Consider the following 13,969-nt stretch of genomic DNA (forward strand, 5'->3'; position numbering starts at 1 on the left):
TCCTATTTGGCCAAGTTTGCCATTTCTGCGGAAATGAACAGGAATAGGGAGAACCAATGAGAGACTATCTGGAGGTGTCTGGACGGGCAAACTTAACTCTCATTTCCCACCAGGAAGAGGAATTAACCAAAGGCTCAGCGTGCCATGCCGGAACCACACTAGGGCCTGAAGCAATCCTGCGGTGTTGCGGCCAGCTCAGAAGAAAGCGAGTTGAAGAAAGGAGCTCAGGGGCACTGTCATTCACAAACCTGCAGAGTTAAAAATAACAGCTATCGTCCAAAAATATATTGAAGTAAGGCTGCCAAGAGGACTCAAAAGCGGGGCAGAAATGCAGGAAACCGATTTCAGGAGGTAGACTGGAATTGCATGTAAAGCATAGGAAAAGAGGCAGAACGTCCACAATGATGCACTTGGCCAAAAAGGGCGTATGCGTTTTTTCCTGAATATATTCAGGAAAAAACGCATACGCCCTTTTTGGCCAACCAAGCAAGCTTGCAAAGGAAATCTGCACTACAATGAAGTCTCACTGCCCCCCGGTCAAAGGGCCATCTGATAAAAGTATAAAATCCAGAAAGGCAGGACAGGCCATGGAGAACTGGGAGCCTTGTTATGCTGATGGGCGGGATGTAAATTGCCAACAGCCACTCTGGAGAAGTGTATGGTGTTTCCTGAAACATCTACAAAACAAAGCAACAGAGCCTAGGGCACTTCCACTTATGGTCCTATAGCTTAGGGAAATTAAAATCAAAAAGACACAGCCACCCCAAAATTTGGGATGGCTCTGTTTACAAGAACCTCATTTACATTACAAATTCAATATCACAGAAGGTGAAAAATGTATAAAGAATTTGTGGTACTTACGTACAAGGCAATATCACTCAGCAATGAAATCTATATCATCAGGCCCGTAGCAGCATAATGAGTGGATTCAGGTACGATGATTCTAAGTGAGATAAGTCACACAGAAAAAGAAACATCATAAGATATAACTACTACACGGAATGTAACCTTGGCTACACAGGAACTGAATTACAAAACAGAACAGGGTCTCAAATGTAGAAAACCAACTTATGCTTGCTTAAGGGGAAAGGTGAGTTGGGGTGCTGCATAAAACCAGAGATTGAAATTAGCACAGATACCGTTCCATAAGCCAAATATGTAATAGACAAGAGCTACTCCTTGCTCAACGAAGTGGACTCTACACCCCATATTAAACGCATAAGAATATACCTGACTAGTAAGAATCTTAAAACCTATGGATTTATATGTCTCCGAAAGAGAATCAAGCGTGTGTACAGTGCATTAGCGCAGCAGTGATAGGATTGGTGAGGTTCGGTGAGCCAATGCAGACCCTTTGAAGTCATATTGCATGGTACCCATTCCATGGGTCTCAACTCTCCAGGTTTAAGGGATTCTTCCTTCAGCTAAAACATGCATGTGGAACCCAGAGTATGATCCACCGTGTGATCGGGAAACGTGTTCAAATGTGTCTCAGGTTTCGTCCCCTGGTACTCGGGTGCAACATTCCAGACGCTTTACTAACACTCTCCCCACTTGGAGAGTCAGTGCCTTTAACCTCCTGTTTGGCCCAGTTTGCAATTTCTGCGGAAAATGAACAGGAATAGGGAGAACCAATGAGAGACTAGCTGGAGGTGTCTGGACGGGCAAATTTAACTCTCATTTCCCACCAGGAAGAGGAATTAACCAAAGGCTCAGTGTGCCATGCCGGAACCACACTAGGGCCTGAAGCAATCCTGCGGTGTTGCGGCCAGCTCACAAGAAAGCGAGTTGAAGAAAGGAGCTCAGGGGCACTGTAATTCACAAACCTGCAGAGTTATAAATGACAGCTATCGTCCAAAAATCTATTGAAGTAAGGCTGCCAAGAGGACTTGAAAGCGGGGCAGAATTGTAGGAAACCGATTTCAGGAGGTAGACTGGAATTACATGTAAAGCATAGGAAAAGAGGCAGAACGTCCACAATGATGCACTTGGCCAAAAAGGGCGTATGCGTTTTTTCCTGAATATATTCAGGAAAAAACGCATACGCCCTTTTTGGTCAACCAAGCAAGCTTGCAAAGGAAATCTGCACTACAATGAAGTCTCACTGCCCCCCGGTCAAAAGGGCCATCGGAAAATAGTGTAAAATCGAGAAAGGCAGGACATGCCATTGAGAACTGGGAAACTTATTATGCTGATGGGCGAGATGTAAATTGCCAACAGCCACTCTGGAGAAGTGTATGGTGTTTCCTGAAACATCTACAAAACAAAGCAACAGAGCCTAGGGCACTTCCACTTATGGTCCTATAGCTTAGGGAAATTAAAATCAAAAAGACACAGCCACCCAAAGTTTGGGACGGCTCTGTTTACAAGAACCTCGTTTACGGTACAAGTTCAATATCACAGAAAGCGAAAAATGGATAAAGAATTTGTGGTACTTACGTACAATGCAATATCACTCAGCAATGAAATGTATATCATCAGGCCCGTAGCAGCATAATGAGTGGATTCAGGTACGATGATTCTAAGTGAAATAAGTCACACAGAAAAAGAAACATCATAAGATATCACTACTACACGGAATGTAAACTTGGCTACACAGGAACTGAATTACAAAACAGAACAGGGTCTCAAATGTAGAAAACCAACTTATGCTTGCTTAAGGGGAAAGCTGAGTTGGGGTGCTGCATAAAACCAGAGATTGAAATTAGCACAGATACCGTTCCATAAGCCAAATATGTAATAGACAAGAGCTACTCCTTGCTCAACGAAGTGGACTCTACACCCCATATTAAACGCCTAAGAATATACCTGACCAGTAAGAATCTTAAAACCTATAGATTTCTATGTCTCTGAAAGAGAATCAAGCGTGTGTACAGCGGCATAAACGCAGCAGTGATAGGATTGGTGAGGTTCGGTGAGCAAATGCAGACCCTTTGAGGTCATATTGCATGGTACCCATTCCATGGGTCTCAACTCTCCAGGTTTAAGGGATTCTTCCTTCAGCTAAAACATGCATGTGGAACCCAGAGTATGATCCACCATGTGATCGGGAAACGTGTTCAAATGTGTCTCAGTTTTCGTCCCCTGGTACTCGGGTGCAACATTCCAGTCGCTTTACTAACACTCTCCCCACTTGGAGAGTCAGTGCCATTAACCTCCTGTTTGGCCCAGTTTGCCATTTCTGCGGAAAATGAACAGGAATAGGGAGAACCAATGAGAGACTAGCTGGAGGTGTCTGGACGGGCAAATTTAACTCTCATTTCCCACCAGGAAGAGGAATTAACCAAAGGCTCAGCGTGCCATGCCAGAACCACACTAGGGCCTGAAGCAATCCTGCGGTGTTGCGGCCAGCTCACAAGAATGCGAGTTGAAGAAAGGAGCTCAGGGGCACTGTAATTCACAAACCTGCAGAGTTATAAATGACAGCTATCGTCCAAAAATATATTGAAGTAAGGCTGCCAAGAGGACTTGAAAGCGGGGCAGAATTGCAGGAATCCGATTTCAGGAGGTAGACTGGAATTGCATGTAAAGCATAGGAAAAGAGGCAGAACGTCCAAAATGATGCACTTGGCCAAAAAGGGCGTATGCGTTTTTTCCTGAATATATTCAGGAAAAAACGCATACGCCCTTTTTGGCCAACCAAGCAAGCTTGCAAAGGAAATCTGCACTACAATGAAGTGTCACTGCCCCCTGGTCAAAAGGGCCATCTGAAAAATGTATAAAAACCAGAAAGGCAGGACAGGCCATGGAGAACTGGGAGCCTTGTTATGCTGATGGGCGGGATGTAAATTGCCAACAGCCACTCTGGAGAAGTGTATGGTGTTTCCTGAAACATCTAAAAAACAAAGCAACAGAGCCTAGGGCACTTCCACTTATGGTCCTATAGCTTAGGGAAATTAAAATCAAAAAGACACAGCCACCCCAAAGTTTGGGACGGTTCTGTTTACAAGAACCTCGTTTATGGTACAAGTTCAATAACACAGAAAGTGAAAAATGGATAAAGAATTTGTGGTACTTACGTACAATGCAATATCACTCAGCAATGAAATCTATATCATCAGGCCCGTAGCAGCATAATGAGTGGATTCAGGTACGATGATTCTAAGTGAAATAAGTCACACAGAAAAAGAAACATCATAAGATATCACTACTACAAGGAATGTAAACTTGCCTACACAGAAACTGAATTACAAAACAGAACAGGGTCTCAAATGTAGAAAACCAACTTATGCTTGCTTAAGGGGAAAGGTGAGTTGGGGTGCTGCATAAAACCAGAGATTGAAATTAGCACAGATACCGTTCCATAAGCCAAATATGTAATAGACTAGAGCTACTCCTTGCTCAACGAAGTGGACTCTACACCCCATATTAAACGCCTAAGAATATACCTGACCAGTAAGAATCTTAAAACCTATAGATTTCTATGTCTCTGAAAGAGAATCAAGCGTGTGTACAGCGGCATAAACGCAGCAGTGATAGGATTGGTGAGGTTCGGTGAGCAAATGCAGACCCTTTGAGGTCATATTGCATGGTACCCATTCCATGGGTCTCAACTCTCCAGGTTTAAGGGATTCTTCCTTCAGCTAAAACATGCATGTGGAACCCAGAGTATGATCCACCATGTGATCGGGAAACGTGTTCAAATGTGTCTCAGTTTTCGTCCCCTGGTACTCGGGTGCAACATTCCAGTCGCTTTACTAACACTCTCCCCACTTGGAGAGTCAGTGCCATTAACCTCCTGTTTGGCCCAGGTTGCCATTTCTGCGGAAAATGAACAGGAATAGGGAGAACCAATGAGAGACTAGCTGGAGGTGTCTGGACGGGCAAATTTAACTCTCATTTCCCACCAGGAAGAGGAATTAACCAAAGGCTCAGCGTGCCATGCCGGAACCACACTAGGGCCTGAAGCAATCCTGCGGTGTTGCGGCCAGCTCACAAGAAAGCGAGTTGAAGAAAGGAGCTCAGGGGCACTGTAATTCACAAACCTGCAGAGTTATAAATGACAGCTATCGTCCAAAAATATATTGAAGTAAGGCTGCCAAGAGGACTTGAAAGCGGGGCAGAATTGCAGGAATCCGATTTCAGGAGGTAGACTGGAATTGCATGTAAAGCATAGGAAAAGAGGCAGAACGTCCAAAATGATGCACTTGGCCAAAAAGGGCGTATGCGTTTTTTCCTGAATATATTCAGGAAAAAACGCATACGCCCTTTTTGGCCAACCAAGCAAGCTTGCAAAGGAAATCTGCACTACAATGAAGTGTCACTGCCCCCTGGTCAAAAGGGCCATCTGAAAAATGTATAAAATCCAGAAAGGCAGGACAGGCCATGGAGAACTGGGAGCCTTGTTATGCTGATGGGCGGGATGTAAATTGCCAACAGCCACTCTGGAGAAGTGTATGGTGTTTCCTGAAACATCTAAAAAACAAAGCAACAGAGCCTAGGGCACTTCCACTTATGGTCCTATAGCTTAGGGAAATTAAAATCAAAAAGACACAGCCACCCCAAAGTTTGGGACGGCTCTGTTTACAAGAACCTCGTTTACGGTACAAGTTCAATAACACAGAAAGTGAAAAATGGATAAAGAATTTGTGGTACTTACGTACAATGCAATATCACTCAGCAATGAAATCTATATCATCAGGCCCGTAGCAGCATAATGAGTGGATTCAGGTACGATGATTCTAAGTGAAATAAGTCACACAGAAAAAGAAACATCATAAGATATCACTACTACAAGGAATGTAAACTTGCCTACACAGAAACTGAATTACAAAACAGAACAGGGTCTCAAATGTAGAAAACCAACTTATGCTTGCTTAAGGGGAAAGGTGAGTTGGGGTGCTGCATAAAACCAGAGATTGAAATTAGCACAGATACCGTTCCATAAGCCAAATATGTAATAGACAAGAGCTACTCCTTGCTCAACGAAGTGGACCCTACATCTCATATTAAACGCCTAAGAATACACCTGACTAGTAAGAATCTTAAATCCTATGGATTTATATGTCTGCGAAAGAGAATCAAGCGTGTGTACAGCGGCATAAACGCAGCAGTGATAGGACTGGTGAGGTTCGGTGAGCAAATGCAGACCCTTTGAAGTCATATTTCATGGTACCCATTCCATGGGTCTCAACTCTCCAGGTTTAAGGGATTCTTCCTTCAGCTAAAACATGCATGTGGAACCCAGAGTATGATCCACCGTGCGATCGGGAAACGTGTTCAAATGTGTCTCAGTTTTTGTCCCCTGGTACTCGGGTGCAACATTCCAGACGCTTTACTAAAACTCTCCCCACTTGGAGAGTCAGTGCCTTTAAACTGCTGTTTGGCCCAGTTTGCAATTTCTGCGGAAAAGGAACAGAAATAGGGAGAACCAATGAGAGACTAGCTGGAGGTGTCTGGACGGGCAAATTTAACTCTCATTTCCCACCAGGAAGAGGAATTAACCAAAGGCTCAGCGTGCCATGCCGGAACCACACTAGGGCCTGAAGCAATCCTGCGGTGTTGCGGCCAGCTCACAAGAAAGCGAGTTGAAGAAAGGAGCTCAGGGGCACTGTAATTCACAAACCTGCAGAGTTAAAAATGACAGCTATCGTCCAAAAATATATTGAAGTAAGGCTGCCAAGAGGACTTGAAAGCGGGGCAGAATTGCAGGAAACCGGTTTCAGGAGGTAGACTGGAATTGCATGTAAAGCATAGGAAAAGAGGCAGAACGTCCACAATGATGCACTTGGCCAAAAAGGGCGTATGCGTTTTTTCCTGAATATATTCAGGAAAAAACGCATACGCCCTTTTTGGCCAACCAAGCAAGCTTGCAAAGGAAATCTGCACTACAATGAAGTGTCACTGCCCCCCGGTCAAAAGGGCCATCTGAGAAATGTATAAAATCCAGAAAGGCAGGACAGGCCATGGAGAACTGGGAGCCTTGTTATGCTGATGGGCGGGATGTAAATTGCCAACAGCCACTCTGGAGAAGTGTATGGTGTTTCCTGAAACATCTAAAAAACAAAGCAACAGAGCCTAGGGCACTTCCACTTATGGTCCTATAGCTTAGGGAAATTAAAATCAAAAAGACACAGCCACCCCAAAGTTTGGGACGGCTCTGTTTACAAGAACCTCGTTTACGGTACAAGTTCAATAACACAGAAAGTGAAAAATGGATAAAGAAGTTGTGGTACTTACGTACAATGCAATATCACTCAGCAATGAAATCTATATCATCAGGCCCGTAGCAGCATAATGAGTGGATTCAGGTACGATGATTCTAAGTGAAATAAGTCACACAGAAAAAGAAACATCATAAGATATCACTACTACAAGGAATGTAAACTTGCCTACACAGAAACTGAATTACAAAACAGAACAGGGTCTCAAATGTAGAAAACCAACTTATGCTTGCTTAAGGGGAAAGGTGAGTTGGGGTGCTGCATAAAACCAGAGATTTAAATTAGCACAGATACCGTTCCATAAGCCAAATATGTAATAGACAAGAGCTACTCCTTGCTCAACGAAGTGGACTCTACATCTCATATTAAACGCCTAAGAATACACCTGACTGGTAAGAATCTTAAATCCTATGGATTTATATGTCTCCAAAAGAGAATCAAGCGTGTGTACAGCGGCATAAACGCAGCAGTGATAGGATTGGTGAGGTTCGGTGAGCAAATGCAGACCCTTTGAAGTCATATTTCATGGTACCCATTCCATGGGTCTCAACTCTCCAGGTTTAAGGGATTCTTCCTTCAGCTAAAACATGCATGTGGAACCCAGAGTATGATCCACCGTGTGATCGGGAAACGTGTTCAAATGTGTCTCAGTTTTCGTCCCCTGGTACTCGGGTGCAACATTCCAGACGCTTTACTAAAACTCTCCCCACTTGGAAAGTCAGTGCCTTTAAACTCCTGTTTGGCCCAGTTTGCAATTTCTGCGGAAAAGGAACAGAAATAGGGAGAACCAATGAGAGACTAGCTGGAGGTGTCTGGACGGGCAAATTTAACTCTCATTTCCCACCAGGAAGAGGAATTAACCAAAGGCTCAGCGTGCCATGCCGGAACCACACTAGGGCCTGAAGCAATCCTGCGGTCTTGCGGCCAGCTCACAAGAAAGCGAGTTGAAGAAAGGAGCTCAGGGGCACTGTAATTCACAAACCTGCAGAGTTAAAAATGACAGCTATCGTCCAAAAATATATTGAAGTAAGGCTGCCAAGAGGACTTGAAAGCGGGGCAGAATTGCAGGAAACCGGTTTCAGGAGGTAGACTGGAATTGCATGTAAAGCATAGGAAAAGAGGCAGAACGTCCACAATGATGCACTTGGCCAAAAAGGGCGTATGCGTTTTTTCCTGAATATATTCAGGAAAAAACGCATACGCACTTTTTGGCCAACCAAGCAAGCTTGCAAAGGAAATCTGCACTACAATGAAGTCTCACTGCCCCCCGGTCAAAAGGGCCATCTGAAAAAAGTGTAAAATCCAGAAAGGCAGGACAGGCCATGGAGAACTGGGAGCCTTATTATGCTGATGGGCGAGATGTAAATTGCCAACAGCCACTCTGGAGAAGTGTATGGTGTTTCCTGAAACATCTACAAAACACAGCAACAGAGCCTAGGGCACTTCCACTTATGGTCCTATAGCTTAGGGAAATTAGAATCAAAAAGGCACAGCCACCCCAAAGTTTGGGATGGCTCTGTTTACAAGAACCTCGTTTACGGTACAAGTTCAATATCACAGAAAGCGAAAAATGGATAAAGAATTTGTGGCACCTACGTACAATGCAATATCACTCAGCAATGAAATCTATATCATCAGGCCAGTAGCACCATAATGAGTGGATTCAGGTACGATGATTCTAAGTGAAATAAGTCACACAGAAAAAGAAACATCATAAGATATCACTACTACACGGAATGTAAACTTGGCTACACAGGAACTGAATTACAAAACAGAACAGGGTCTCAAATGTAGAAAACCAACTTATGCTTGCTTAAGGGGAAAGCTGAGTTGGGGTGCTGCATAAAACCAGAGATTGAAATTAGCACAGATACCGTTCCATAAGCCAAATATGTAATAGACAAGAGCTACTCCTTGCTCAACGAAGTGGACTCTACATCTCATATTAAACGCCTAAGAATACACCTGACTAGTAAGAATCTTAAATCCTATGGATTTATATGTCTCCAAAAGAGAATCAAACGTGTGTACAGTGGCATAAACGCAGCAGTGATAGGATTGGTGAGGTTCGGTGAGCAAATGCAGACCCTTTGAAGTCATATTTCATGGTACCCATTCCATGGGTCTCAACTCTCCAGGTTTAAGGGATTCTTCCTTCACCTAAAACATGCATGTGGAACCCAGAGTATGATCCACCGTGTGATCGGGAAACGTGTTCAAATGTGTCTCAGTTTTCGTCCCCTGGTACTCGGGTGCAACATTCCAGACGCTTTACTAAAACTCTCCCCACTTGGAAAGTCAGTGCCTTTAAACTCCTGTTTGGCCCGGTTTGCAATTTCTGCGGAAAAGGAACAGGAATAGGGAGAACCAATGAGAGACTAGCTGGAGGTGTCTGGACGGGCAAATTTAACTCTCATTTCCCACCAGGAAGAGGAATTAACCAAAGGCTCAGCGTGCCATGCCGGAACCACACTAGGGCCTGAAGCAAGGCTGCGGTGTTGCGGCCAGCTCACAAGAAAGTGAGTTGAAGAAAGGAGCTCAGGGGCACTGTAATTCACAAACCTGCAGAGTTATAAATGACAGCTATCGTCCAAAAATATATTGAAGTAAGGCTGCCAAGAGGACTTGAAAGCGGGGCAGAATTGTAGGAAACCGATTTCAGGAGGTAGACTGGAATTACATGTAAAGCATAGGAAAAGAGGCAGAACGTCCACAATGATGCACTTGGCCAAAAAGGGCGTATGCGTTTTTTCCTGAATATATTCAGGAAAAAACGCATACGCACTTTTTGGTCAACCAAGCAAGCTTGCAAAGGAAATCTGCACTACAATGAAGTCTCACTGCCCCCCGGTCAAAATGGCCATCGGAAAATAGTGTAAAATCCAGAAAGGCAGGACAGGCCATGGAGAACTGGGAGCCTTATTATGCTGATGGGCGAGATGTAAATTGCCAACAGCCACTCTGGAGAAGTGTATGGTGTTTCCTGAAACATCTACAAAACAAAGCAACAGAGCCTAGGGCACTTCCACTTATGGTCCTATAGCTTAGGCAAATTAGAATCAAAAAGGCACAGCCACCCCAAAGTTTGGGACAGCTCTGTTTACAAGAACCTCGTTTACAGTACGAGTTCAATATCACAGAAAGTGAAAAATGGATAAAGAAGTTGTGGTAGGTACATACAATGCAATATCACTCAGCAATGAAATCTATGTCATCAGGCCCGTAGCAGCATAATGAGTGGATTCAGGTACGATGATTCTAAGTGAAATAAGTCACACAGAAAAAGAAACATCATAAGATATCACTACTACACGGAATGTAAACTTGGCTACACAGGAACAGAATTACAAAACAGAACAGGGTCTCAAATGTAGAAAACCAACTTATGCTTGCTTAAGGGGAAAGGTGAGTTGGGGTGCTGCATAAAACCAGAGATTGAAATTAGCACAGATACCGTTCCATAAGCCAAATATGTAATAGACAAGAGCTAGTCTTTGCTCAACGAAGAGGACTGAATACCCCATATTAAACGTCTAAGAATATACCTGACTAGTAAGAATCTTAAAATCTATGGATTTATATGTCTCCAAAAGAGAATCAAGCGTGTGTACAGTGGCAAAAGCGCAGCAGTGATAAGATTGGTGAGGTTCGGTGAGCCAATGCAGAACCTTTGAATTTATATTGCATGGTACCCATTCCATGGGTCTCAACTCTCCAGGTTTAAGGGATTCTTCCTTCAGCTAAAACATGCATGTGGAACCCAGAGTATGATCCACCGTGTGATTGGGAAACGTGTTCAAATGTGTCTCAGGTTTCGTCCCCTGGTACTCGGGTGCAACATTCCAGACGCTTTACTAACACTCTCCCCACTTGGAGAGTCAGTGCCTTTAACCTCCTGTTTGGCCCAGTTTGCCATTTCTGCGGAAAATGAACAGGAATAGGGAGAACCAATGAGAGACTAGCTGGAGGTGCCTGGACGGGCAAATTTAACTCTCATTTCCCACCAGGAAGAGGAATTAACCAAAGGCTCAGCGTGCCATGCCGGAACCACACTAGGGCCTGAAGCAATGCTGCGGTGTTGCAGCCAGCTCACAAGAAAGCGAGTTGAAGAAAGGAGCTCAGAGGCACTGTAATTCACAAACCTGCAGAGTTATAAATGACAGCTATCGTCCAAAAATATATTGAAGTAAGGCTGCCAAGAGGACTTGAAAGCGGGGCAGAATTGCAGGAAACCGATTTCAGGAGGTAGACTGGAATTGCATGTAAAGCATAGGAAAAGAGGCAGAACGTCCACAATGATGCACTTGGCCAAAAAGGGCGTATGCGTTTTTTCCTGAATATATTCAGGAAAAAACGCATACGCCCTTTTTGGCCAACCAAGCAAGCTTGCAAATGAAATCTGCATTACAATGAAGTCTCACTGCCCCCCAGTCAAAAGGGCCATCTGAAAAAAGTGTAAAATCCAGAAAGGCAGGACAGGCCATGGAGCATTGGGAGCCTTGTTATGCTGATGGGCGGGATGTAAATTGCCAACAGCCACTCTGGAGAAGTGTATGGTGTTTCCTGAAACATCTAAAAAACAAAGCAACAGAGCCTAGGGCACTTCCACTTACGGTTCTATAGCTTAGGGAAATTAAAATCAAAAAGACACAGCCACCCCAAAGTTTGGGACGGCTCTGTTTACAAGAACCTCGTTTACAGTACAAGTTCAATATCACAGAAAGTGAAAAATGGATAAAGAAGTTGTGGTACTTACGTACAATGCAATATCACTCAGCAATGAAATGTATATCATCAGGCCCGTAGCAGCATAATGAGTGGATTCAGGTACGATGATTCTAAGTGAAATAAGTCACACAGAAAAAGAAACATCATAAGATATCACTACTACACGGAATGTAAACTTGGCTACACAGGAACTGAATTACAAAACAGAACAGGGTCTCAAATGTAGAAAACCAACTTATGCTTGCTTAAGGGGAAAGCTGAGTTGGGGTGCTGCATAAAACCAGAGATTGAAATTAGCACAGATACCGTTCCATAAGCCAAATATGTAATAGACAAGAGCTACTCCTTGCTCAACGAAGTGGACTCTACACCCCATATTAAACGCCTAAGAATATACCTGACCAGTAAGAATCTTAAAACCTATAGATTTCTATGTCTCCGAAAGAGAATCAAGCGTGTGTACAGCGGCATAAACGCAGCAGTGATAGGATGGGTGAGGTTCGGTGAGCAAATGCAGACCCTTTGAGGTCATATTGCATGGTACCCATTCCATGGGTCTCAACTCTCCAGGTTTAAGGGATTCTTCCTTCAGCTAAAACATGCATGTGGAACCCAGAGTATGATCCACCATGTGATCGGGAAACGTGTTCAAATGCGTCTCAGTTTTCGTCCCCTGGTACTCGGGTGCAACATTCCAGTCGCTTTACTAACACTCTCCCCACTTGGAGAGTCAGTGCCTTTAACCTCCTGTTTGGCCCAGTTTGCCATTTCTGCGGAAAATGAACAGGAATAAGGAGAACCAATGAGAGACTAGCTGGAGGTGTCTGGACGGGCAAATTTAACTCTCATTTCCCACCAGGAAGAGGAATTAACCAAAGGCTCAGTGTGCCATGCCGGAACCACACTAGGGCCTGAAGCAATCCTGCGGTGTTGCGGCCAGCTCACAAGAAAGCGAGTTGAAGAAAGGAGCTCAGGGGCACTGTAATTCACAAACCTGCAGAGTTATAAATGACAGCTATCGTCCAAAAATATATTGAAATAAGGCTGCCAAGAGGACTTGAAAGCGGGGCAGAATTGCAGGAAACCAATTTCAGGAGGTAGACTGGAATTGCATGTAAAGCATAGGAAAAGAGGCAGAACGTCCACAATGATGCACTTGGCCAAAAAGGGCGTATGCGTTTTTTCCTGAATATATTCAAGAAAAAACGCATACGCCCTTTATGGCCAACCAAGCAAGCTTGCAAAGGAAATCTGCACTACAATGAAGTCTCACTGCTCCCCAGTCAAAAGGGCCATCTGAAAAATGTATAAAATCCAGAAATGCAGGACAGGCCATGGAGAACTGGGAGCCTTGTTATGCTGATGGGCGGGATGTAAATTGCCAACAGCCACTCTGGAGAAGTGTATGGTGTTTCCTGAAACATCTAAAAAACAAAGCAACAGAGCCTAGGGCACTTCCACTTATGGTCCTATAGCTTAGGGAAATTAAAATCAAAAAGACACAGCCACCCCAAAGTTTGGGACGGCTCTGTTTACAAGAACCTCGTTTACGGTACAAGTTCAATAACACAGAAAGTGAAAAATGGATAAAGAAGTTGTGGTACTTACGTAAAATGCAATATCACTCAGCAATGAAATCTATATCATCAGGCCCGTAGCAGCATAATGAGTGGATTCAGGTACGATGATTCTAAGTGAAATAAGTCACACAGAAAAAGAAACATCATAAGATATCACTACTACACGGAATGTAAACTTGGCTACACAGGAACTGAATTACAAAACAGAACAGGGTCTCAAAAGTAGAAAACCAACTTATGCTTGCTTAAGGGGAAAGGTGAGTTGGGGTGCTGCATAAAACCAGAGATTGAAATTAGCACAGATACCGTTCCATAAGCCAAATATGTAATAGACAAGAGCTACTCCTTGCTCAACGAAGTGGACTCTACATCTCATATTAAACGCCTAAGAATACACCTGACTAGTAAGAATCTTAAATCCTATGGATTTATATGTCTCCAAAAGAGAATCAAGCGTGTGTACAGCGGCATAAACGCAGCAGTGATAGGATTGGTGAG

The 13,969-nt window shown here is 43.8% G+C and overlaps 1 long non-coding RNA gene across 2 annotated transcripts in view; it reads right to left on the reverse strand.

The window, feature by feature from the left end:
* Positions 1–13,969, reverse strand: part of LOC137217929 (uncharacterized) — a 415,713-nt gene that overhangs the window by 25,992 nt on the left and 375,752 nt on the right. For both annotated transcript variants that reach the window (XR_010940319.1, XR_010940320.1), the window contains exon 2: positions 13,500–13,581. This is a non-coding gene — a long non-coding RNA (uncharacterized lncRNA). The remainder of the gene's footprint in view (positions 1–13,499; positions 13,582–13,969) is intronic.

Source organism: Pseudorca crassidens, assembly GCF_039906515.1.
Source record: "Pseudorca crassidens isolate mPseCra1 chromosome 1 unlocalized genomic scaffold, mPseCra1.hap1 SUPER_1_unloc_1, whole genome shotgun sequence".
Taxonomy (NCBI): Eukaryota; Metazoa; Chordata; class Mammalia; order Artiodactyla; family Delphinidae; genus Pseudorca; species Pseudorca crassidens.